The following is a 27,204-nucleotide window of genomic DNA, read 5'->3' as shown; positions in this document are numbered from 1 at the left end:
ACATAGCCAAGAAAGAGGGTGTGTGTGTGTGTGTGTGTGTGTGTGTGTGTGTGTGTGGCTTGCTCTAGGTGTTAGGATCTTCTGATTACAGAAGGCATATAAAAATTTGGTGCCCTGATAGGGTGGCTCAGTTGGTTGGTTGGAGCATCATCCCATACCTGATGTGCAGACAATACTCTGCTGTGTTTGGAGAACATTGGGGTTCTTTGTGCCCAGCTCTGACCAACCAGAGAACATCCAAAGGAAGGATCCACACTGAAGGAGATTTTAGGAAGGATTTCAGATGATGCCTGGTTAGAACTATAGCAACTGATTCGAGGGAAAGAAGACACAGGGAGGAGATTTTACTTGGTGTCCAATAGGTAGTCATTTATCGAGGTGTATAGAAGAGATTCTGACAGTTGATGGGAGGTGAGACTGCTCTACTGGTACCCTTTCCGTTCTAAGGTTCCACAAGTTTTAGATGAACTGAAACCATTCCATATCTAATGGGAACCAAGAAGACCCTGAGGATTATTTTCAGCCTGTGTAAACTTAGGTATGGAGGAAGAGTGTCCTCTTGTCTCGCTGCGTGTTGACCCCTCCAACTCAACCTTCTAGGCAGGAGGAAGCCACAGAGGCTTGGGGACCTCAGGGAGAGCAGTGACTCCCAATAACCAGTATCTCCTGAGGACAGGCTCCTGTAGGTAAATGCTTCAGGAATTCCCCATAGCCCATAGGGTGAAGTCCGAATGCCTTCCCACAGTACCAGGCCACATGGCTTCCTCGCTGACTCCTCTCTCCTTACTGTCTCTCCTCACCGAGCCTTGTTTGTTCCAGTGGTGTGGAAATTCCTTGGGACCCTTGCTGCTCCTTTTTCTTAAACACTCCTTTCTATTATTGAATAATTTTTTTTATTTTCCTTTTTAGGACCAGCTTAAATGTTAGCATCTGTGGTTTTTCTGGCTTCCTAGCATTAGTTACTTTATAACATATACTTCTGTTACAGTATTACTGAAATTTTTTATTTAACTGCTTAGCTTGCTCCTCTAGACTGTAAAGGCCTTGAAGACAGGGGCTGCGCACTCTCTTTGACTTTTCAGTATCTAAAAGGCACGCAGTAAATGGCACATCCTGGGCATTCAGTAATTTTTGAATGAATGAATATAATTTTCCTTTGCTTTACCATATTGATAACTTATTGTGGCTTTGGCTTTGGAATTTATTATACATGAGATAAATAGCTAAACTTATGATTGGTTGATTAAAACCTTGAGAAGTGTAGGACTGCAGTTTTCTTGAATTCTTTATTAAAGATGTCGTTAGAGATGCTGTCATGATATAGTGAGGTGTTTCTGGTTTCTAGTGAAAGTATTTTGGGTTATTTTCTTTTAAAACTCCTTCAGAGTTATCAAATTGTTGTATTCATATTTTCATGAAAGACCACATCTTTTTATTTTTATTTTTAATCTTCACCCGAGGATATTTTTTCCCATTGCTTTTCAGAGAGAGGGAGGGAGGGCATTGAGACATAGATATGAGAGAGACATACGAATTGATTCCCTCCTGCATGAGGCCCTGAGCCTCCAACCGAGTTACATGCCCTTGGCTGGAATCGAATCTGGGACCCTTCAGTCTGCGGGCCGACACTCTAACCGACGCTTCAAACCGGCTAGGGCATGAAGGAGCACATCTTAATCAGGGCTAAGAAAAGGGTAAGATGAGGCTAACAAAAAATTGAAAATCACCATATTTTAGGTAATTGTGGTAAAGAGATGGTAGGTGTTTTATAGAAAAGTATGAGTATTTGAGAGTAAAGGAAATCTGTAGTAAGAAATGTTTCAAACAAAATTGAATGTACACTATGGGCAACAGAAGAACAGATTGTGTTCTAACATGTTGTAGAGCTCATAGTTTGCAAAAGCTCATTTATCAGATGTTACTGGACCATACTCATGCTTGCAGGACTTTTAATTCATCAATACCAGTGTTCTGGTTGCCCAGGGCTGATCAGATTTTGGAAAATCTGATGTGCTTAAACAGACATTTCTAAACATTGATGTCTGCTAGAAAATCAGTTGTTCTGCAATGACAAATATATTTCCAAGCAGACAAGCATTTTATGGAGAATAGGCGAGTCCTGTTCCCAGCCAGTAGATTACTAGGGCAGTATCGTTATCTTCAAAGAAACAAGAAAGCTACACGGTGTGCATGTGGCATCAGGGCTGGCAAGGGTGGATGAAGGTGTTGAAGCTGATCAGATACTTCTATAGGTGGAGCTTAAGACTTGCTACCCAAGTTTGTTCTTTGTTCCCAGCCAACATATTGTCCTAGATTTCTTCAGGGAGTTGTTCTACTAGGCACAGATCTTTTTCTCAGAGCTTCTGGCTGATTCTAATCAAAATAGGGTGTACCTTCCCTATTATCCTAAACAGCTTCAGTTCCTCTGTTCACCAAATTAAGCAGTATTCATTTTCTTTTAATATATTTTTTATTGATTTTTCAGAGAGGGAAAGAGAGAGAGAGAGAGAGAGAGAGAAACATCAATAATGACAGAATGAGTCATTGATCAGCTGCCTCCTGCACACCCCCTGCTGGGGATCGAGCCCGAAACCCGGGCGTGTGCCCTGACTGGGAATTGAACCTCGATGTCCTGGATCATAGGTCAACGCTGAACCAATGAGCCACGCCTGCAGGGCAAGTTGTGCACTTTAAATATCCTGCAATTTTATTTGTCAGGTATTCCTCAGGAAGTCTGGGTGGGGGGCGGGGGATCGAAAGGAAGGTGGTATGATAAAAATGGTATAATTTATCATTTTAGCTCTTGTATTAGGCATTAAACTTGATTACACTGTGTATATATACTTTTATATTGTTTTGAGTAGCATTGTTAATAATTTACCATATATTATATTACATGTGTCATTTTAAAAGGTTTACTATCTTTTGAAGTGTGATGTAATGAGTTAAAACAAAGTCTTTAGGTAGAATAAGAAACGTATCCTATTACGAAATAAATTCATTGAGCAACTGCTATTCATTATTGAGAAACTTGAGTTCATCCCATTTTGGGAATGTTTCTTTTGTAGAATATCTTGTATCTTTTGGTAAATCTAAACTATTTACTGACGGGTCTTTCACGTAAACTTAATTGACGCATTTCAAAATGCACATTTAGAGCTGAGCCTATTTCTAGGACTGATTTCTGTGTGGCTAATGGATGATTTGAGACTGTTGAAGATAAATAGTCATATTCTCAAAGGTCAGTTAAATGGAACCTTGATAAAAGCATTATTTTTGAGAACAGTGTAGTTACTCATTTTGTGGTGGTGCATCAGCAGTGGGGACATCAGCTCTCCATGCTCTCCAGTTCCTCATGAGAGAGATTGTGGTTGATTGTGGTTCCATTTTCCTCAGTCACCATAGTCACCACATTTAATTGTTTTCCAAGTGTTGTCAGTTTTATCTCTAAGCCTCTCTTCATTCATTCCTTTCTCTATTCCCACTCTCCTGGTTCAGCCCCAATTTCTCGCCTAGAAAGCAGCTGCAGCCTTGCTCCCAGCACTTCTTTATTCAGTGCCTTTCTTCTTTCAGGCTCTCTTTCATCACTGTTGAATTTTTTTGGAGGGGGAAATAAAGTGTGTGTGTGCACATATATGCACATTTGGCTCTGACTGTGACAATCCCTCATACACCTCTGGTGGTTCCTTGTTGCCTGTAGGGTAATCTCAGCTCCTTAGCAGGTTGTGTAAACCTCAGTGGAGTGGTTCCAGTCATCCAACACCAGTTCCTCACCCTCTCTTTGCCCTTCCAGGTGGTTTCAGTCCGTGAACTACTCTCTTTGCAGTTGGATTGTTAGGAATGCTTTGTTAGCATTAGGTGTTTAGACTTTCTTTTGTGCAGGTAGCTTTATAAGTGTAAAATCCACCATTTCATCCTGTTCGAACATCTTCTGCAAGCACACGATGGAGCAGTCTTGTCGTCTGAGGTAGCAATGTTTGCATTCTGCCTCACAAAGTGTGAACAGTTCTCACATAGAATATTTTCTTTTCCTGAAAGGCTTATGGCCTAAATGGAATAAAATAACTGAAATGTAATTGTGGTTCTTTAGACTAATGTGTTGAAAGTTATTTTCCCATTTAGGTACTGTTTGAAAGTTCTGAACTATTTTTTGGCATATAAAGTGAACTTTTCCAATTCATCGTTAGAAGTATAGCATTTTCTTTTACAGTAAGAAATACTTATTTGGAATATGTGAGAAGATTGGTGTTAACTAAATGTATTATGGTAATCATTTCCCAATATATGCATATCAAATCATTATGTTGTACACTTTAATACAGTGTTATACACTATTATATATAGTTATATACAGTGTCAATTATATCTTAGTAAAGCTGGAGGGAAAACCACACACGCACTCACTCTGCTAACCTACCTTTCTCCTTGTACAATGAAGATGACCACAAAGATACACAAGGCATCAGCACCGCCACACGTTTGAAATACTGCTCATTTATACCTCAGCTGCCTGATCAAGTTATAAATCTTCCTAGTTTCATCCGAATACTTCTCTATCTTTGAAGGTGCTTAGTCACACTATAACACTAATTCCCAGGGCCATGCCGTGTGCTCACAACTGGTGCTCATAACTTGTTAGGATGGAGGTTTGATGGTCATCTTTGTAATCATGTGGCGATTGGTCCCATACAAGTCCAGGGATGCCAGAAATGATGTTGAAGTAGGCATCTGGCTGCCTGGCTTTATGGAGGGCTAGGTCAAAGCTAGATGACAGACATTGCCTGGAGAGGAAAGCCATTTCATATCCTGAGGCTCTCGGGGAAATTTCCATGCAGCCTTTAGAGTTTAAGTGTTTCTGTGTATATTTGATATTTAAAATGTATTTCTATGGTTTATGTGCTTTGTTTACTCAAACACTGTGCATAGCAGCCTTTTCTGTCTTTATTCTGTTTCCTCCCCTGAAATGCTTTTCCTCTGCTCTCCTCTTTGCTCACTGGAAACTTATCCGTGGTTCTTCCTTGATCCCATTGAGTACATCTTCTGAACTTTGTGTTCTTTGCCATCCTTGAAGTTGTACCAACCAACACTTCAGTTGTATTATTGCTGTTTTTACGTATCCTTCCCCATGAAACAGATTGTAAACTTTTCCGAGGGGAGCCTACGCCTTTGTGACTTTTGGAACTCTGCAGCTCTCTGCTCAGAACCTCATGCCCTGTTGGTGTTTAAGAAGGGTTTGAATCAAAGTCCATACTTATTTTTAAACACAGCAAATAATTGCACCTCAATTAAGATCTGATTTGCTTGGGTGGTGAGGGTACAGGTGGACCTCAGTTTTAATTGAGGCTGTGGCAAGTAGAACACTCTTATTTATTTATTTATTTAATTTATTTATATAAATATATGTTTACTGATTTTAGAGAGAGGAAAGGAGAGGGAGAGAGAGATAGAAACATCAATGATGAGAGAGTCATTGATCGGCTGCCTCCTGCACACCCCCAACTGGGGATGGAACCCGCAACCGGGGCATGTGCCCTGACCGGGAATCGAGCCCCATCACCTGGATCCTGGGTTGACGCTCAACTGCTGAGCCACGCCCGGCTGGGTGAGAACATTCATTTTTGAGATTAAGGAGACACATAGCTGAGATTTTCTTTGTCGTTTAGGTCTGACTGCTTCTCAGTGCTGTCACAGGTTCCCTGATGTTTATCAGTTGGTTATCTGGTTGCGTTATCCATCCCATGTGTTTCCTGTACGTGGTGGCAGTTTCTACCTCGTGCCTTTGCCCCCGGAGTCAAAAGCATCATGCACACGTGGCTCCTGGTTCTTTCAGTGAGAAGAACTCACTTTCTAAAGATCTGTTTACTTTTTTCAGGCCACAGGCTTGCCATTAATATGTCCACTTGTCACTTTAATCCCCAAAGTGACTTTCCTGGTACGAAGGGTAGGTGGCACACGTTGTAAGATGTCACGGGAGCCTGCGCCTTGCTGTGGGAGATTGGGACTGTCTGTTTGGAAGGGTGCCATTTCTAGAGGTAAACCTTTTAAAAAGTCAGTCTGACTACTCCGTGGAAAATGATAGTGGGTAGAAAGATTGATGAGGAATTTGGGGCCTTTGTCTAATTGAGAGGTGACAGTGACTTGCACCAATGTGGTGACAGTGGAGAGATGGAGAGGAGGCAAAGACTCCCATCATGTCTCCAGGAGGGAGAATTTATAGGCCTTGACAGAATGGACATGGGGGTGAAAGAAAGGACTGGGAGGTGAGTGCTAGAATGGCTCGAGTAAGTGGGTAGGTGGAGGTGACTTTAGCTGAGTTTCATGAAGAAGCCCCATGATGAAGGTAATAAGCCTGTTGAAGGACTGACTTCTTTTGTCATCGCCACTACTGCCTTATCCTAGACACTGTTTGCTTGCCTCTGTCTCTCTGTGTAGGATTTTTATGCTTAGAATTGCAGGGCAAGGAAGAAGAGGAAGTGATTTGTACAGCTTGGGACCCAAGAACCATTGGTGTGTACTTTTCTGGGAAGAACGTTTTCCTTGTGTTTCCATGAGTTATCAAATCCATTAGAGTTAAAAAAAAAAAAAAAAAAAAAGGCAAGTCTTGCAGTCCCTTGATAAGGGGGTTGTTTCAATAACAAGTTAATTGCATTAGCTTGGTAGGGTTTATTTGTCCAATAGCTACATTGATTTTTTTACCCAGGATTTATTATCTGGGAGTTTACAATGAAACTCTTGAATACATTTCAGGGTTTTTCTTTTTTTGATCTTAACGTAATACATTTCTTTTTCTTATTTATTTTTTAGATTTTAAGTTTTCTTTTTAAAGCTGGGCTAGTTTTCCTTAACTCTCGAGGATAATTACTCCTTGTCTTGTGATTGTGTAAGCTTGATACAGTAGGATGAAGGAAACAAGCGCCTGTGGATTACTTTATCCAGTTTGTTGTCTTCATTCAGAATTCCTCGGGATAATGTCTCTTGTCCTTCTAATGCCAGATGCTGATTTCAACAGCACCGGATTGCTTTTCATAAAGAAAGTAAAAAAGCTAAAGAAAAAAAAAAAAAAGGCCCAGGCTCTGTGGAGTTCTGTTAAATGCCTTTCCTTTTTATCTTGGGAGATTTATTTTGTGTGTGTGCTTCTCATGTGCTTATTGTTTTGACAGGGTGATCGTACATTTCTTAACCTTTATGCGTTGTCGACAGTTCCAGGCTACCACGTGGAGTTTGCATGAGTTTTGGATTATTTTTGCACCATCTTGCACAGGTCCTTTTATTTCTTTTGCTCTGCAGGATTTCCTTTGGTCTGTGGCCTAGGCTGACAGGAGAGGGAAGATAGAGTTTATCCACCTTCTTTTTGGGTGGGGGGAAGGCTAGGCTTAACATTATTTCTGATTCAGTTTATATTCCACCCCCTGGAAATCAACAATGGAAAAACTTATTCCATTTTAAAGATAGACTAGAAAGCATGAACTATGATTACAAAATCATTAGTGCTGATCGTGAAACATTTCCAGGTCGCATTTGGGTTCTTAGTAATGACTTTAATTCCTACCAGAAATGCAGTTATGTCTGGTTTTTTTAGAAGATAAATACACTATCTTTTTGCTTTTATTTTCTTTTTACAGAGATCCATCTTTTTGTGTTTTCCCAGTTGTAAAACACCCCCAGCTAGTAGAGGGTGTTTAAGCTTCCCAAAGTGTCTGGGCTTTCCTTCAGAGAAGTATTGCTGTTCTGTTGTAGTATCCCAGTACAGACATTCTTTAAGAAGGGCTCATGCTGTGTGCTAGGTGATTTATAGTTCCACTGTCAACTGTGTTTGGAATTTCATGAATGGGTTCCTAGTCTTCTCTCCCTTGTCCCAGATTTCAAAACAAAACAACAATTAGTAATGAAAATTTTACTGGGGCCCTTGAAGAGGAGATTTTATTTAGTGATTGAATTGAACCAGAATTTGTAGCCTATGGATGGTGATGGAAACGCTCCCTAAAGGATCGTTCATGTTGCACTGTCAAGTATGGCCCAGATTTGTGCCCCTACCCCCTTTCCTTTCCTTCAGGAAGAGTGTATCTCCCTGGTTTTGGGCCTAGACTTGCACATACCCTGAAGGATCTGATCCTCAGAATCCTAACTCCCTTTCTCCTGCTGCCTTCTTTCTGTTTTGAAGACTAGTAGAGGATTTGAGTCAGACCTGGGTTTATTCTTGTGTTATTTTCCATATGAGCTGCTGTAAACCTACTTTTGCCCCATTCTGTATTGTCCCTAATAGGAGTGCTTTGTCACGCCCAGGTGAGTGTAGAACTCTTAGCTCTTTACTCGGCATTTGCTGATGGGGGTGGGTGTAGGGCTGCAATTTTTTCTGTGGGATTTGGCGGGAGTAGAGTGACTTACCTAAAACGTTTCTGTCTTTCTAGGTTTCCGCCATACTGACCCTTTAGTTAGAGAGAACAGGCTCTTTCTGATACTGGATCAGAGGTAGGGATAGTACTATGTGAATCCAATAAGGAAATAAATTGAGGTTGATGGGAGCCAGATTTACTACTTATATAGGAAAGGGAAAGGTGAAAACGGGAATGAACCCTGTGGTGTTGCGTTGGAATTCAGGGTTTCCGTATGAACTCAGGGTTTCAGTATCCATAGAAAGAAATAAAGAAGTAAGTGTGTGTGCATATATGTTTGTTTCTGCTCAGATGATGGGAACAGTGATGACCCAGTTGCAGTAAGCACACTCACATCTTGGTTTCTTTTTTATTTTTATTTATTTATTTATTTATTTATTTATTTATTTATTTATTTATTTATTTATTTATGTTTACATGCTTAGAGAGAGGGAGAAGGGGGGAGGAAAAGAGAGAGAGACATTAATGTGTGAGAGAAATATCGGTTGGTTGTCTTCTGTACGCTCCCCGACTGGGGGTCAAACCTGCAACCCAGGCATGTGCCTTGACTAGGAATTGAATGGCAACTTTTCCATGCATGGGACAATGCTCAACCAAGTGAGCTGCTTTGGCTGGGCAGATCTTGGTTTCTAAATACCATTTTTTCTCCCTAAAATGATAGAAATGATCAGACTAGAAAATCACTTTTTGGCAGCTATCATAATTTGGCCAATTATTATCAATGGACAAATATTGGGTGAAAGGTTATTGATCACGTGATGTAAATTCGCATTACCAGTCAGGGGAAAAAATTGAGATAGTATATGACCCAATAGAATACAATGAGAGGAGCTCCTCTGTGGCATTCTTGCTGAAAATTCAAAACTTGAGTCTGATCATAAGAAAGGAACATTCTACAAATCTGGCCTGGAATCTTCAAAATGGTCAAGGTGTGAAAGTCAAGGACAGTCTAAGGAATTCTAGATGGAAATAAACTAATAAGCTATGAATACTTTGTGCAACGTGAGACCCCGGACTGGATCCTTTTACAAAAACGGACAACACTGGGATAAGTGGAGGAAGTCAAATCTGGCCTGTGGATCAGTCGATGGCACTACATCAGTGTTTATTTCTGGATTTTGATGGTCATAATTGTAGTTTTGTAGGAGAGTGTCCTTGTGTATAGCAATTACTCAGTAAACTCTGTAGGGGTGATATTCCATTGTGTTGGCTACCTACTCTCAACTGATTCAGGGAAATCGAGTTATTTATGCTAGTCTGGCAACTTCTTTTTTGTAGGTTGGTCTGAGATTGTTAAACAAAACCCCCCCCCTTCCGTTAGTTGATTTCATACTTCAAATTCGTGTGCTTATCAAACAAACCATCTGTAAGGTTTAAGGGGTTTGCTTCCCTGTGCTGTCTTGACTTGCAGCTGCCCTGTCAATGTGGCTTCCCCTTATATCTTGATTGTCTTTTGGTATTCTGCTTTCAGGTATTTCCCAGCCCCTCATTAATGCATTCTTTTCCCTGCTCATCCTTTATTTCCCATTACCTGTGTTTTGCCTTTGAAACAAACTGCTTCTTTCGGTGGGAAAGCCTGGTTTACAGAAACAAGGCATTTACAGTGTTCCAGTTGTGTGATAATGCTGCATTTCGCTTGGCCCTACTTTGCTATGCTGTTCTTGTCTCCTCAGTTTGCTGGTGAACTGTTTGAGCTTTCTCTTTTCACCCCACTGCATCTTCCTTAGAACTGAGTCTGTTTCAATGGGCTTTTAAGAAAAAGTTTTGGGCTGGTTGATTGCTGCCTTAGAATTTGGAGTTTTCAGAAAGTATCCGCAGGGTAAGGGGAATCTGATAGATGGGTTGGCAGATGTGATGCTGTACTCATCCATAATCGCGTCAGCTCGTGCCTGTGTGTGTGGCTAGGCCCAAAAGTTTAGGATTAAGCATATTAGGACCAAGCTGGTCCTACTCTAAAAATGTGTGTGATTTGGAATGCGGGTGGAGTAGCTGTGCAGAGAAGGTTAATTGTCACAGCAGTCTGCTCGCTCGCTCTGAGAACAGCACATGGCAGCTGTCTGGTTGGTAGAACCTGCCTTTTCCCCTCAGTACAGAAAATCATGGGTGAAAGCCTTGAATTACCCCTATCCCCACCCCATACCTTCTTTTCTTTGGTAGAACTAAAGTCCATCAGAAGGCTGGTTTTCCTTAAATAGGTTGGAGGGCAATCTTCTCTTTAGCAGTTACCCTAATTTCCATGTTTCTCAGAAGGATCAAGAAATAAAGCTTTTAAAAACCCAGAGCGGCAGTTACATTGCACTTAGTATACACCCACACACACAGGCTTTTCTTCAGCATTTTATTTTTTTTCTCTCGCTGCTTTTACAGTGTAGGTGGCCTTCTCCGGATTGCTTTTTACAGGAAATTGAGCAACCTTTCTTTTTTGGAACAGAATATATTTTACTGCTGAGAAAGAGAGAAAAAAAAATGAAGTGTTTATGTTTTGAAATTCAAGATGAGTTTTTATTCAAAGAGCAATTTAAATCTGCAAAAATGGAAGTAAATTTCATATTATATACTAATATTTCTTAACTTTCTGAGTAATTTTGGGTCTTTTTTTTTTTTGGTAGAAGGAAAGGAAGGTCTGAGGGTCCTGACATTACTTTGCTTGAATTGTTCTCTCTGTCATTGATGGATATTAAGAAGTCTTATTTGACCAGGTCATTATTTTTCTGGCTTTTGTACGAGGCTACCTTCACCAGTTGTCTTCTTTCCATGGTGGAGGTGCGATGGCTCTACACTGCTTTAGCAGGCATTTTGAACCTAGAGTGTGTGTGAGCCCCCCTTTGGAAAAGCACATCATTCAATTGAGCTTCCTAATGATTTAGCTAGTACAAAGGGCCCCAAGGCTGGGTAGGGAGCTCCAGATTGGAGCCCTGCCTCATCCACAGATTCTGTCTGGTCTGCCAAACCGTCCAGTGCTTGGGGGTATGAATACCAGTCTACCCACTGCCCACCACCTACCCAGGTGCGCTCTGCCTGGGGATGCTTGTGCTTGAGTTTGATTTGGGTGGTTCCTTTATAGCACCGGGGATTCAGAGGAAGACATCAGTCTGTGAGTAGCATATAAGCCCATAGGCCACATCATGGAAATGCTATCTAGTGGGATGGAGTAATTCTCATGGAATCTTTCTAAGTGTGTTCAAAAATTATATCCTTCGTTTGAGTTTAAAATTTGCATGCTTGTTCCTGTACCTAAGTGGAATATGAGTGCACATCACCTCTCAGGTATGTCTTATGTATGTAATTAGCTAGTTGTGATAGAGCAGGCAGTTAGACAGACATGAACAGAGTAGGAATCACAGGCCAGGTACAGAAGGTCACCAGGGTGAAAGGCTCCAGGTGCTAGCAATGGGGAAACAAGTATTAGAGGGTGGGACCTCACCCCAGGGTGGCTTTTCCTCCCCTGCATATCACTGGTCACGCTGTTTGGACCCTGCCCTGACGTTTGCTCCCCTGGCATGAGGCAGACTCCTCAGAGGAGGAAGAAGAGGGCTGGAGAATAGCCTCGAGTGACTCCCACACAAGCCCTTGCGCATCAGGCTCACAGGACAGTGAAGTGCTCACCTGCATCAAATATTCTTAGGAACAAAGCCTTGGGTCTGTTGAACACGGAGACAGCTTTGGTCAAACTAGAGATAACATTTAGGCCTCAGTTGTGTTTCAGCTCCAGGCCTAAAAAAGCAGCAAAATCACACAAAGCAATGCTGTGGCCAACTTCAGGGCCAGCTGCAGTGACTAATGACCCCTTACTCTAGTGTTGACCAATCAGTAGAGGCCACGACCCTGAAAGGACACACCTGGAAAGCTGATGAATATTCTGTTGAGATCCTTCCCTGAGACTCCCCCTAAAATCCCTGCCTTTGGAAAATAGATAAAACCCCTTAAGATGTACCACCCAGTGCAAACACCTTTCCCCACCCCCTTCTTCCCTCAGGTGGTCTCTCTAGAGCACACCGGCACCTTTCCTCCCTCTTCCCTTTGCTTTCTTTCTCCTAAGCTCCAAGGGCCCTTCTTTTGCCTCTGTAACTTGTTTCCTGAGTCTGCACAGCCAGCTGGCTCACTTGTACCTCTGTGACTTTCTAAATAAACTTGCACTTATATTTGGGTTCTTGGCTCTGAATTCTTTCTTAGCCAAACTCAAGGACCCAGGTCTTACTTCTCTGGTAACATCTGGTGCCTTTCACCGTTAACAGTTATAGCTCATTAGTTATGATTAACAAAACAGAGTATGTATTTTGAGTGTTACAAGTTTCTTGACCCATTCTGTGGGTGCAACCTGTAGAACAATTATGTAAAAAATGCAAATTTTATTATCTGACTCAGAATATTCTTTTTAGGTCTCTTTTCCCCAAAGTTTTCTTCTGATGTTTATACCATTTGATTATGGTAGGGCAGCAAAGACCTGTCGTAGCGTCTTCCTGAGCTCTGTTCTGCTGTATTACATAAGATCATATAGTGTGGGGATGTAGTATTCCCTCAGTAGGTCCCATTTTGCATGCAATTAAAGTAGGCTGCGAAGTACCTTTATATTGGGCTAAATAAAAGATGGGAGTCCTAATCTCCTAGGTGACAGGCTGGAAAGAGGAACTTTCCTTTTTTCCTCACCAGGAGTTGGGAATATCTGAGTGAGAACAAGTTTTGGTTCGTCTTACTCTTAGCTTCCGTTTTATGTTTGAGAACAGGGCTTGGGAGTTAACATAATTCGAAATACTGTTTCACCTCAGCAAACACTTAAAAACTGGTTTCTTGAAACCTCTTATGGACATGTTTAGTCTGATCTATTTTAGTATTTTTAGAATAGGTACATGTACTGTAAATTATTAATATTGGTCATGTTCATTCTTTTAACTAATAATAAGCTGAGCAGTCACAGGAAATGATTGTGACTGTACTGGGAACTTACAGACCTACCTGAAGTGACCTGTGGGAGAACTGCAGAATTTCTGAATAGTTACACTGGTTGGTTGCTTTATAACAGAGTTTCTTAACCTTACAGTTGTTGACATTTTGGGCCAGATAATTCTTTGTAGTGGGGAGCTGTGCTGTGCATTGTAGGATGGTTGGCAGCATTCCTGGCTTCTACCCATTAAATGCCAGTAGCAGCATATCTCCTCCCTGTGTTGTGACAATTAAAAATGTCCAGGCATTTTAAGATGTCCCCTGGGGTGCAAAGTTGGCCCCTGTTGAGAACCACTGGTTTGGAACAGTGGCTGCCATAGGCAGATGATGGACTAATTACATCAAAATAACCTTGTTGAGGGATGGGGGTCCTTCCTCCTACAGGTTCTTGAATTTCTCCCCATTTGTATTTTATTTTATTTTATTTTAAATATATCTTTATTGATTTCAGAGAGAGGAAAGGAGAGGGAGAGAGAGGGATAGAAACATCAACGATGAGAGAGTCAGTGATCAGCTGCAGCCCGCAACCCGGGCATGTGCCCTGACCGGGAATCGAACCCTGATTGCCTGGATCCTAGGTTGACGCTCAACCACTGAGCCACGCTCGGCTGGGCTCTCCCCATTTGTCTAGATGCTGAATAGCTAGGTTTAAGAATTTGTTGTTTAAGTGGGAGTGGTTATTAGTTGACTTAAATTTAAATGTTTGACCTGGCCGGGCGTGGCTCAGCAGTTGAATGTTGACCTAGGATCCAGGAGATCGGGGTTTGATTCCCAGTCAGGGCACATGCCTGGGTTTGCGGGCTTGATCCCTAGGTTGGGGGCGTGCAGGAGGCAGCTGGTCATGACTCTCATCATTGATGTTTCTATCTCTCTCTCCCTCTCCTTTCCTCTCTCTGAAATCAATAAAGATATATTATTAAAAAAAATTTAAATGTTTGAGCTGCACATACAGAGTTTACAAATGAAAGAGGGTTTTAGAGGTAAAGGAGAACATTTCACAATTATGATTTGATTTGTAGCAGTGATTCCCCCCACCTTCCCTTATTTCTATGAGGTACAGTTGTTTTTCAGACTTTGAAAAGAAACTTGTTATACTAAACTTTGTAATTATTTTAATCTAGGTTTTGAGAGAATACCTTGAGTTGGACTCACAGCAAGACCTGCCACTACTAACTTTGAAGGAGAAAAGGGTGAGTTGGTGGATTAGTCCCAAAGTGCTGTTGGGGGAAGGGAATGCCTCTCAAATGTTCATTCTTGGAAGACCTGCTACTTACAGCAAATTTCGATTTAGCAAATATGAATCCTGTATTTTTTACCTATTGGTTTTTCCCTCCTCCATCTTTTTACTTCTGAGAGACAGACATGAACACGGAGAAGAGGGGAAGCGCCTGTGCAATTTTTAGTTGTCATCTTTATACATAAAATAGATATTTTTCCTGGCTACTTAAATTAATAATATGAAGGTTTTTGTTCATACTCTACTTACGTTTCCACTCCATAGTAAATGCATTTCAAAAAAATCTTCTGTGTTTCTTAAAATTTGGTGGGAGTTTATACCCCGACCCTGTTCTAAATTAGACTCTTGCCAACCCCGGTGCATTAGTGTGTGCTTTGGAGTACCAAGTTTATCCTGAAAAATTGGGAGATGGTTGGATGATCTGCTTGACTGACGTGCATATTTGATCTTGTAGTGATTGCGCTTGGGTACTGCTAGGCAGAAACCCAGTTCTGTCGTAGCCTGTCCTAATGTTTTAGTGGACATTCCTCACATATTTTAACTAGTTGTAAAAGGGTATTCTCAGTGAGAAAACTAACAGCTTACTTTGATTGAAAGAGACTTTTTTACAGGCTTAAAATGCTGTAATATGCTAAACTCGTAAATTCAAATAAAACCAGTGGTTTGGGGTTGTGTAGGTGTCTTTGGTTTTCTTTCTTTGTATTTAACCTTCACCTCAGATGCTGAAACAAAGGTCTTGGGAGTTTCCTTATTGGCTGCTTTGTCAGGAGCAAAAGCCAATTGCCTAAGGAGCCAGCTTTTCTGGAGCAGCTGCCTCCTGTCAAGGGTGGTCAAGGTTATCTGAGCATCTCACCCCCTTAAACCTTTGTGCAGAGTTTAGGCCTTCTTTTCTGAAGCCCCCTGGGTAATTGGAACACTGCTTTCAAAGTGGCATGCTATTTCTGACCTTCCTTGAATTTCAGTGAGAGAAATTGGGGAGTGATTATCTCCAAAAATGTTTTTAAACGACATTAGGACGCTTTCCTATGTTTTTTATTAGCAACACAAATGAAAAACTGTCTTTGAGAGGGTAGCATCTTTGGAACCATCAAGAATTCCGTAGTGGTTAGTAGCAGCCTCCAGGCATGCTCCACCAAGAGAGCTGTAGCTCAGCTACTTCATGAAAGAAGAAAAATCAGTGCATATTGCTGAGCGCCCACTAGTTTTCACCTCAGTTTTGTAAGCTGTTTTCAAGATTGTTTTTTTCTTTTTACTCCTGGGGATTGCATCGTGTAGAAATGTGCACCTTCAGTGCAGTCTCTGTATGTCTTATGGTGTTTTAAACACTTTTAAACCGGTAAGTGTTGGTTGATATGCTTGAATGTGACAGTTTTTAGCATAGGCCTTAAGTTTTAACTTTATTAAGAGGCCAAACTTGTTTAAGCTTTGATGTCGCAGCCACACCTTGTCTTTTGAATTCATTACTTAGTTTAATAACCTGAGACTTAAATCACTTTTTGTTTACTGGCAGTAGTATCTGATGAGCTAGCACTGTATATCTGTTAGGTTGTGTGGGAGATTCTTCTTTTATGCATTCATATGTGCTCAGGCCTACTTAGACAAATGACAGAGGAGGCCACGATGGGACAGTTTCCTAGACCTGCTGCTGGCACAACACTCTCTTGGCTTCCTAAATGTATAGTACTCTTTCCTAAGTGCTCTCTTCTTAAGGGAACCCTAAAACAATTCTCTTCCTCCAAAACAAAAATCCAAAATGACACACACACAAAAACCCAACTCACAAAACGTTGTATTTTATATGTTGTTCTGTGAGTATCTTATTAAATCTGTCGTTCTTGTATCTTTTCATTTATTTTTTGAGTAGTATTGTTCTAGAATTATAAAAATGAATTAAGAAAGCACACTTTTGCCCTGGTGGGTGTGGTCCAGTTGATTGGGCATTGTCCCATGTACCAAAAGGTTGCAGGTTTGATTCCCATGCTGGGGTTGTGGGCTAGAACCCTGGTAGGTGGCTTGCAGGAGAGAGCCGATCAATGTTTTGCTCTCACATTGATGTTCCTCTCTTTCTCTTATCTCCCTTCCTCTCTCTCTCAAAATCAATAAACGATTAAAAAAAAAAGCACATTTTTCCCTTCCCTCAAAAACTTTTTAAAATTGCTATATTCTTTGTAAATACCCAGCAAAAAACATAGGTAATGTTAATTGATAATTATCTTTGACTAAATTATGTCTTTTAAGCACTTTCCCAAGTATTATGTTTTTGCTTTGGATTTCCCCTTTCCTATTTAGATATTTATGTACTCATAGGTAGGTGAGATATTATTTAAACTTTTCAGTTATTTCCATTTAGCTATTGCATCCCAGGCTTCAGATTTTAGTTGAGGAAATTTTAAAAAGCTCTCTAGTTATTTCTTTTCTTCAAAATAAAGTAAAATGAATAACATTGATCACATTTACTTAGACTAATAGTTGCTGGTAGAATACACAAAAGTAAAGACATACTTTTTGTTGTTTTATGGGAAGTTCCAACCATTTAGTAAGTGAAAAAAGAAAAGAAAACTGCATGTTAGTGCACCCTCTTAGACGTTTCTTGTGTTATATGTGGTGGTAGCAAGAAACCTAATAATCATAATGCCTTCCATTGGCCACCCAGGCAATAGAAGGACTAAAGCAGATTCAGAGGTCAGTTAAAAAGTGGAAGCCTGGAGAACATGGCCTTCCTGTCTGGCGGCCTGTGGTCCTGTGACCTTACCCTCACGCCCGCTGCCGTGGTGCAACTTATCTTTTTCCTCCCATTATTCTAACAGATTATATCTTCGTTAAAACATAAAAGAAGAGCTATCCACATCCAGTACAGTTTTCAGTGACAGAGACAATGGATTAAATAATAATAGGACTTTGAATATATTAACTCTGGGAAGAATATAACTCGAATGTTCACCTTGAGTAGACTTGTTAGAGTCTTTGGCTCAACCTAAATTGAAGTTTCATGGCATTGAGGATACAAAAGGTAGATAACTTTGAAAGATAAACACTAGATGAAATTGTATGAACTAAATGCTAAGTATAATATGAAAATATTAAACATTTAGAGTAGCAAAGGGATGAGTGCAGAGTGTTCCTTTTATCTTTGGCCATGGTTAATTTGAATGGAGTTGGACATGCCTTAAGGTCACCTCAGAATTATTTCATTATGCTTATTTATTATGCAAAGCCTTCTTTGTTCTTAAAAAAAGAAAATCATATGGATTTTTTTGGCTTAGCAAACATTTGCTAATGCCCTCATGCCCGTTTTCTCTTCCATGAGAACAGTTTATTCTCACTGAATTCTTATCTTGACGGTCTTCAGAAATTTAGAGTGCAGCTGTCCACATCAAATAGAGTTGCCTCTTTTAAACTCATTCTAATGGCAAATAGAACACATGGTAGCAGGAATTGAATTCAGTTGTCTTGGAAGAGTGCCTTACTTCCTAGTACCTAGTCATTTTTTTGAGCCCAGGGCCTGTATGAGTATGATTCTTTATGATGCTACCATGTGACCCACTTTCTTAGCTGTCTGGGTAATTTGAAATTTGCTAACAGGAGTGATTTGAACAAAGTGTAAATAAAGTAAGGAGTCAGAAAATAGAGAAGCAGCAGCATGAACTGCGTGTGTGAATGTGGGTGGAGGTCAGGGTGGGGACTTGTGCGTGCTCTGCCCCTCCCCCTCCGGCTCTGGCCTGCCTTGGTAAATTGGGTGGGTGAAAGCATTTTTGAAGACCTGGCTTCTGGGACCAGATCACAGGGTGGAACTAGAGATGACACTTGCAGGGAGCTCGCATCTGCCAATTCTTCATGATATACTGATGTTTCTCAAAGGGTTTGGGAAACATGGTGGGGACTTTATTTTGAAACCTGACTTTATTTTAATGTTTGTCAAAACCAAAGCACATATTATATGTAAAAGGAAGTTGTAAATATCTTCACTGTTATTTGAGTCGCTTTCATCAAAATAATGCCTGCAAAATGAAGGCCATGTGGGGATGAAGCCCAGTGTGCATGTTTTGTGGGTCTTGGTGCTTTTGGGAGGGAGACTTTATCGTGGTCTTTTGGGAATGATTTTTAAGCAAGGCAATGGAGAGATGAATAGGCTTGAGAAAAGCTACTGCTCACACCTGCACAACGCATATCAAGATCTCCAGCAACTTGATGATAAGGAGAACATGAGAGGTATGGACATGCCGTTCTTCCACGTGACGTCAGCCTCTTCAGAGCCAGAGATGTTTCCCAGCCATTGTTTGTCTCAGCACAGGGTCAGCTCAGTGTTCTTCCCATAATGGTTTCCTTAATAAAAAATAAATAAAAAGTGGACTGATGGCTACTGTGGCTGAGTCTTCAGGATGTTAAATGATGAATGCTTATTGAAGAACTAATGGACTGATTTTCTTTTCAGGGAGTCTTTTTTTTTTTAAAAGTCTGTAACTTAATTCAGTAAATGAATTCCCTTTTCTGCTACTGGCTGATATCTCCCCTTCCCCCCTCAGTTAAATGGTTTGAGAAATTGACTAGGTAACCTTTGATGGATATTGGTCTTTGTATGGAGACCTCTGGGCATGCTCTAGCCTTGAAGCTTTTGTACTTAAAAGAAGTAAGATGTTCTACTTCTGTTGCAGCTTGTTTCCTCCCTGGATTTATTTGTGAAACAGTTAATTCAATTAAGTAAATAATTATTTGACACCTATTTTATAGAGAGATCTTTTTGCTTAGGGCATAAATACAAAAAGAAATTCCCCTTGTAATCAAGTTGTTTTTTTAGAGGGGGAGACAAGACATAATTAAAAATTATAATAAATTACTAAGTATAATAAGGCCTGTAGTGGAAATACAAGTATAATTCATTGACGGGTCTATAGAGAGAAAATTAAATCCATGGAGCTGGGCATCGAAAGAACCATCCATCCATCCAACCAACCATCCATCCATCTGTTCGTCCGTCTATTCATTAAAAGAGGAACTTTTGTTTCTCCAAGTAACCATAGTAATTCATACTGGTTGTATAAAATCTGGATGTTTCTAAAAGGCACACAGATCAAAGTAAAAGTCATCAGTTCCCACCAGGTCACTCAGTGTCTACCACCAGAGATAACTATCCCTGCCAGCATTTTTACTTTTTATTTGTGAGATTTTTTAAACATACACAAAAGCAGAGAGAACAGTACAATGAGGCCCCATGTACCCATTATCTAGCTTCAACATTTACAGACATTTTGTCATTTTGATTGTATCCCTCTCTTTCCTGCTTTGATTGATTGATTGTAGTTTTAAAACACAGCCCAGATACTATACCTTGGAGCCTGTAAATACTTCAGGTAGTATTTTTAACAGATAATGACTTAAAAAATTAGTTACAATATCATTAACTGTAATGAAATTCAGATGATTATTTATTATTTACTCGCCAGCCCTGTGGTCCATGTTCAGTTTCCTCCATTGTGTCAGAAATGTCGTTTTACAGTTTGTTGGCATCTGGATCCAAGTAGAATTAACACATTGCATTCCTCTCCTTCAAGTCTTTCTTACTCTGTAACATCTTCTCTTCCCTCCCTTTTTTTCTTGTCATTTATTGTAGAAGAAACTGGGTCATTTGTTCTTTGGGACTAACAACGTCTTAGTAGCTTTCGTTTAGTTTTGCTCTGTTATGTAACCATGTATATATTTTAAAAGCAAAACTGGGGTCATACAGTGTGCTGCTTGTAACTTTTATAAAAAAGTTACTTTTTATATTTAGCTATATAATGACATTTACTCTTCTACAATTAGTTTTTATTTTCTATTAAATCTTAAGGCATTATAGTAACTAAAAGTGAGAAAGATGCATCTGATTGCATTTAAAGCATATCTTACATTAATGACATGTATTACAACAAACTGGCCAACCCCTCCCTCCCTTCCTCCCTCCCTTCCCACTCCAGCATCTGTTGTTGGAGGGATATAATATTGGTGATGCAATTTTCTGAATTGAGAGTTCATTTGTTCCTCCCTCAGGAATGTAGTTAGATGGCTGTGTAAAAGACAGTCTGGCTGATGTTTTGCCCAGAGGGTTGGAAATAAAAGGGGTAAATGTTGCCCCTCCAGACCCTGATTTTTTTGGAGAGTCCACTACCTGAAGGGGACCCTGCTTATCATTGTTATCATAAGCTGACCTTTATTAAAATTTTGCATTTGCATTCTCACATCAGTATAGGCTACCCGTGGGGAAGAATTCCTGGGGGTTAAAGGGAGCATGGCTGTTTTAATTTAGTGATGATAACATAATTTTAACATTGCTTTGTTCGGCTCTCTTTCAGTTACTGCCAAGTTTCCAGCCTGGGAAAAAGAGTATGTGAGCAGGCTCGCACTAGTAATAATTAATTATACCAACTGAAGCCTCACGTGGTCGTTTAAGTTGACAGGCTTCTGTTCTTCATCAAAAAAGCCCCTACTTCATTTGTGGTGTTAGGGTTGCTCCTGGTAGTTTGTCTTCTTGCATTTGATTAGCTTTTAATTCAGCAGTGGTTGCCCTGGCCAGTTTGGCTCCGTGGTTAGAGCGTTGGACCGGGGACTGAGGGGTCCTGGTTCGACTCCGGCCTAAGGGCACGTACCTCGACTGCAGGCCAGGCCTGGGGCGCATGTGGAGTCAACCAGTCGATGTGTGTCTCTCACATCAGTGCTTCTCTCTCTGTCTCTCCCTTCCACTCTCTGAAAAGCAATGGAAAAAGTATCCTCTAGTGAGGATTAAAAAAAAAAAAAAAATTCAGCAGTGGTTGCAGAGACAGCCTTACTTCACCTTATTCTTTAACACTAGGTCACTTAATAACCCTATAAAGCCCTTGCAATACATTTTTTAAAATTAATTTTTTAACAGGAGTAATAAACGAGTCTATAAGATTTACTCCCCACTCCCCTACCTCCTTCCCGGTTTCTCGGCTAGCTCTCTAGAGGCAAACACTTTGTTGATTTGCAGTTTATAATATACAAGTGTTGTATTTTTGTGTTTTAATACTTTACGTAATAGCCTTGGCTGGGCGGCTCAATTAGTGGAGCATTGTCCTGTATACCAAAAGGTTGCAAGTTCGATTCCCAGGCAGGGCACATTCTTAGGTTGCAAGTTTGATCCCTGGTCGGGAAGCGTGTGAGAGGCAACCAGTTGATGTTTCTTTCTGACATCGATGTTTCTCTCTCTCCCTCTCCCTTTCTCTCTTTCTAAAAATAATAAAAACATATACTCAGATACGGATTAAAAAAAAACTTTGGATAATTGGTATTGTATTGAATCTCAGTAACTTTTCCTTTCATTTAGTGATGTGCTTTCAAGATCTGTCCATGTTCATGTAAATCTAGTTCATCCTTTTAAACTGCTGCTTAATGTTATATAGACTAGTCATGGGAATATTCTGTAATTGTTTTTTGTTATTGTTTTTACATTTTCCTATTGCTGAACTTCTAGGTTGTTTTTGATGGATCCTGATTACAAGTAAGGCTTCAAAGAATAGCCTTGCCCTTGGCCCTGCAGATGGCCATATGTTTCTCCAGGCAGTTGTTAGGTCATGGGATAGTGTAATAGATCCTCCCAAGTTGTTTTACCAGGGGCACTCCCATCAGTAGTGGACAGGTTCTTTAATTCCACACGTTTATCTAAAGAAATGGAAATGGAACTGGCAGGAGCTAAATGTGAAGAACCGACTTGTTTGTAAGTAAATAGACCTCATTAAATTCTAATATTTAGTCTTGCAATCTTTCTTTAATACTGGTTTTATTTTTTGGATTACATTTTGCTACGAGATGTGAATTTATTTATACATAGAGAATTCTGCAATTAAATTAGTTACAAGTAAATTATGATAATGTCCTCCGAGTTTTTGTGTAAAAGTAACACCTGGCTTGAGAATTTGTGCATTGGTGTTAAAGCTGGGTGTGAGCGATACCTTAATTGCTTCTGAGGTTTGGAAGGCCTCTTCAGTTAACTGCTAATCTCTGTTCTAATGGCTGAAGAATGTGTTGTATATTAAGCATAACACCCACCTCATTATGGATACCACAGGCCGAGGGAGTACATAATTAACCAAGAGCCCCCACCGGGCAGGAATAGGCACAGTGCCTCCTTTGGTTTCCCCTAAAAGACTTTCTTCAGAGTAAAGATGGAATACACCCTTTTCCTTGCCTTTGAATGGTGGTTTGGCATGACAGGGAAGACGGATACAGCTCCGTATTCTTTTGCTCTCTTAAGAAAAGACTATTAAAGTGAATTTCGATTGATTATGGTCAGGAGCTTTGAGTTTTGAGGTTGTCTTTATACGCTATTTCTTTTTCTACACAAGTTATGCGTATTTCTTTTAATTTAAAAACCCCTGTAACTGGAGGCCTCATCGGGGTTCTGAGCCTTTGCTCTTTTCATCTCTTTAATGGGGCTGATGTGCAGCGCTGCCCGAGTTCTGGGTGCAAGTGTGGTGCCTCTGAGCTGTACAGGCCAGAGAAGCCCTTGAGTCCCACCTTCTATGAAGGATGAGAAGACTGAGGTTAGGAGTGTGAAGTAACACAGTCAATCCTTCAGTTTGTTCTGACGACTGAAATAATCTTTGCCACACATCGGATGGCTTTGAGACTCTGCTCCTTGGGAAACCACAGAAGCGACTTTTGCGCATGACGTTTTCCTCGCCTGGAATTTCCCTTTCTTCCCGCCACCTGCCAGCTGCCTTATCCAACTCAAAAACACGTTCAGGTTCATTTCCTCAGGAAGGCCTTTCGGGCTAATGCTACAGATGGATATTATTTCACACTCACATTCACTCAAGTATATCTCTCACTGTGGAAACTCCAACTTGCTTGTGTATGTCTTAGAAAGCTCTTCTCTGTCCCCCTTAGTTTCTATGAGGGACCTACACCATGAAATGCTGGTAATTTGGGGAAAGGGAACTTCCTTAGAAGAAAACCATATTTGTTAGTAGTACAATGTTATTTCTGAAAGAAAATGTCAACTGACAGATAAAATTAAACTCGCAGTAAATACTGGGCTATGTTTTTAGCATATTAGCTCCTACTCACAGACCTCTGTTCTGCTTTTTACACAGTCACCTTTTAAGCCAGTAGTTCGGAGCTAAGGATTATGTTAAATAAATTGGAACAAAACCACCCACTGGTAATTCATATCTGTGCACGTGGATCAGTGTGCCTGCAGCTTTCTACATGTTCTCATTTTTTTTCCTGTGCTATGAAAAGTGGTAGACGAAATAAAAATACCACACTAACTTTCAGAAGAAGTTACATGTGGGCTGACTTGTCCATCAAAGATCCCATGAAAGTGGAGTTAGAAGCTTTTATAATTCTAAACATGAATGAATGCACAATTGAACGGATGTCCCACTGTACAGCGTGCACATTTTAGTGCAATTTCAACGTGGAGTTGCATGTAGAGCTGCTTCCATGTGGTATCCACACGTAATCAGCTATTTTGTTTTTTGCGTTCAGCCCCTCTGGGAATAGAGGAAGTATTACAGGTAGCTCCTTCCCCAGCACACAGACAAACGCCTATGTTGGTGTGTCTGTTCCTGTGAAAGGACTGCAAGGCCATAGTTTATATTTGGGGTGTGAAGGAAAAGAGAGCTGATAGCGTTTTAGACCAGGAAGGAGCCTTAGTTGTCATCTGTTCATTTTATAGATGAAAAACGGGTATTTGCAGAGATCAAATGGTTTGCCCAAGGTTGTGTTACTTTATGAGGCTAAGGCTCAGAGCCCTGAGTTTGTGGAGATGGGATATCACTCTCGATGGTTTCCTGAGGAACTGTAGTGCTTCTCTACCCATTCAGGGACCTCAGTATTTCCTGTTATTTATCTTTTGTATTTTGAATACTTAGAAAGTTATGTTATTGATGGGGTGTGGGGCTAGAATTTTTTCTTTGAATATTCTTTAGCTTGATGCCCACGAGGTGTGTTTTTTTCTGAGAAGACATCATAGAAAACCAAAATTTCGTCTAAATTGGAGTTTTAATATTTTCTTATATTGCAAATAAGTAAGTTTTTGAAAAGCATCTTAATAGCCTTTGCCTAAAACATTTTTGCAAATCCAAGGCAGTTTCAGAGTCTCACCTTTACCAAGTGTTGGCGTTAAGTTAATCATGCCTAACTTCTACTGTGATGACTGGTCTTAACTTATCTTTATGTTCCCTGCAGCTCCTAGCAGAGCAAAGTGGTTGGAAAGTTCAGTTGGAGGGTAGTTTACCTGAAATGTCTCTCTCTGTTTTCCTACCCAAATCCTTAGTGAGAATTATTACCTCACCCTTCTCTGCTCCTTGCTTTTCTCTTCCATGTCGTTGTGAACCAAGGATTGAAGGAAACCCTGAGAAGAATTGTTTGGACATTTGAAATACAAAATTTCCTCCTGATAAAAAATTAGATCACTGGGCCAGACCATAATTTTGGATCTTGTTTGTTGACATCTCACCACATGACAAATAGAGTAGGGCAACAGGAGGTTTCCAAAAATTGTTTGTTTGGAAAATAGTACAATAATTAATAAGTAATAATACAAGAATAAACTGTGTGTTTTGAGTACTCACAACTGTAAACCTGCTTTTGCCCCACCCTATATTCTGCAGGTTCTGTGAGTACAGAGATGAGTCGACAAGACTCCTGCCTTTAAGGACTTAAGATCTAGCAGGTGAAGCAGGCGTGCATTTAGGTGCAGTAGTGCAAGTATTAGAAGTGTTGAAGCAATACGAGTGTACTTGATGTTTCTCATTAGCGATATATTAGAAGAATATGAATACCATGGAGGGTTGTAAGTTCAGTCACAAAGTAATTAGTCTTTCTTTAAATTAAATGTTATGTTTTAAATAGCTAATACATGAACATAGACTAAAATCCAAAAGGTTGTATTGTGAAACTAAACTGTATAGCTTTTACTCGGATTTCACACTAGTTTTTCTGCTGTTACCCTTTACTTTTCCAGGATCCAATCCAGAAATGTCGTATTGCGCTTAGTATATATGCTTTTGGAAATTTAATTTTACACAAATGGTAGAATACTGTGCTTTTGTTCCCTTTCATTCTAGCTTATGGTTGTACTTTCTTATCCCACTTCTTAATGATGGACTGTTTAAGATTAAACAGCTATTAAACAGCTTCTCTTGAGCTGTTTCCGATCTCTTGATATTATTAACAATGCTACAGTGTCTGTCCCTGAACTTGCAACTGTGCCGGTTTATATAGAGGAATTTCCGGGTTCAAGAACTATGTGTCTTCTTGTCTTTGATAAGTATTGTTAAACTGCCCTCCATAGATGTTGTACAGATTTACCCTCCCCTCAGCATTGTATGCCCTTCTGCTCTCTCTCGCCAGTGGTGTGTGATTAAGCCTTTTGCTCCTTGACAATTTCATACCCCAAAAAGGGAATGTCGTTCCTTTTTTCTGTGCGTATGTCTTGTCGTAAGTGAGGTTCAACATACTGGTGTGTGTTTAAGAGCAGTTTTTCTTCCTGTGAATTGACTCTTGTGATCCTTGTGTCATTTACCCAGTAAGATAAGCTCTTTAAATAAAAAAAGAAATTAGCACTTTATGATAAGAGTTGCTGATTGTTTCCACTGGGTTTATATTTTGTCATTAATGGTAGATTTTGCTGCATAGAAGTTTATTATTTTTGTATAATCAAATTTATTAGTCTTTTACTTTATGGATTTTGGATTTTATGTCCTACTTAGTTAGAATGGTCTCATAATCTCTAAGAGTATGAAAAATGTCTCCTACTTTCTTTAATACCTTTGTGGTTTCTTAGTCTTAATTTTTAAATTTTTTAATCAATTTGGGACTTTTTTGGTGTGAGCTGGCATCCTGTTCTCTTTTCTGTGTGGCTGCATAGTTGTGCCTATACCATTTATTGAGTAATTTATATTTTCTGCACTGATTTTAAGTGAATTTGTCCTTCATCCCTATATCTCCAAAGTATTTTTAGCTTAGCCTTTGATTTGATGGTCTACTCATGAGCCAGTTTCACACTTTTTAAATTATTATAACACATTGTTACTACCTGGCATGTTTTAAAGCTACTCTCCTTTATTAGTCGTCTTTTTCGTAATTCCTCTCATTATTCTTGCTTGCTTACTGTCCCTTATGCACTTCAGACTTAGATTATGAATTTCTAAAAGAATATTCTGTTAATCTTACTGGGTTTCTGATAAACTTACGTATTACCTTAGATTTTTTTGAAAGCAATGACCCTCTAGGAATTTGTTTGGTATGGTCATATTCTGCTTTCTAAAAAGTTTATTTTAAAAAGATTCATTACTGATAATATAAATGGCAGTTACATATAATCTCTTATCTTCCTAGCACAATAAACATTACTGTTGTCATATATTTCCTTTCATTTCCCCTATACTTTTGGTGATGCTGAGTAATGTTTTAGAGTCTTTATTTTATTAATTCATGTTCTGTAATTAGCACAGCGCCATGCATAGGTAGGTAAATGCTTAAAAAACTCAGACTGCTGGGGTCCTCACTGGAAAGTAATTTGGGAGTACCAACAGTGTGGTGAAGGCCAGGAAAGGGGGCGGGGGAGCTGGCTGCAGGTGGGAGGGGGGGGATGAGGGACATCTGTAATAGTGTCAGCGATAAAAATAAAAA

General features: G+C 40.0%; 1 protein-coding gene across 9 annotated transcripts in view; it reads left to right on the top strand.

The window, feature by feature from the left end:
• The window catches only part of SIPA1L1 (signal induced proliferation associated 1 like 1), a 379,703-nt gene that overhangs the window by 123,418 nt on the left and 229,081 nt on the right, over positions 1-27,204 (top strand). For all 9 annotated transcript variants that reach the window (XM_016211888.2, XM_087819417.1, XM_087819424.1 and 6 more), the window contains one exon: positions 14,456-14,524. The gene's annotated coding sequence lies outside the window, so the exon portion shown is untranslated. The remainder of the gene's footprint in view (positions 1-14,455; positions 14,525-27,204) is intronic.

Source organism: Miniopterus natalensis, chromosome 1 (genome assembly GCF_054644295.1).
Source record: "Miniopterus natalensis isolate mMinNat1 chromosome 1, mMinNat1.hap1, whole genome shotgun sequence".
NCBI classification, from domain to species: Eukaryota; Metazoa; Chordata; class Mammalia; order Chiroptera; family Miniopteridae; genus Miniopterus; species Miniopterus natalensis.
This window is presented reverse-complemented; position numbering and strand designations above follow the sequence as displayed.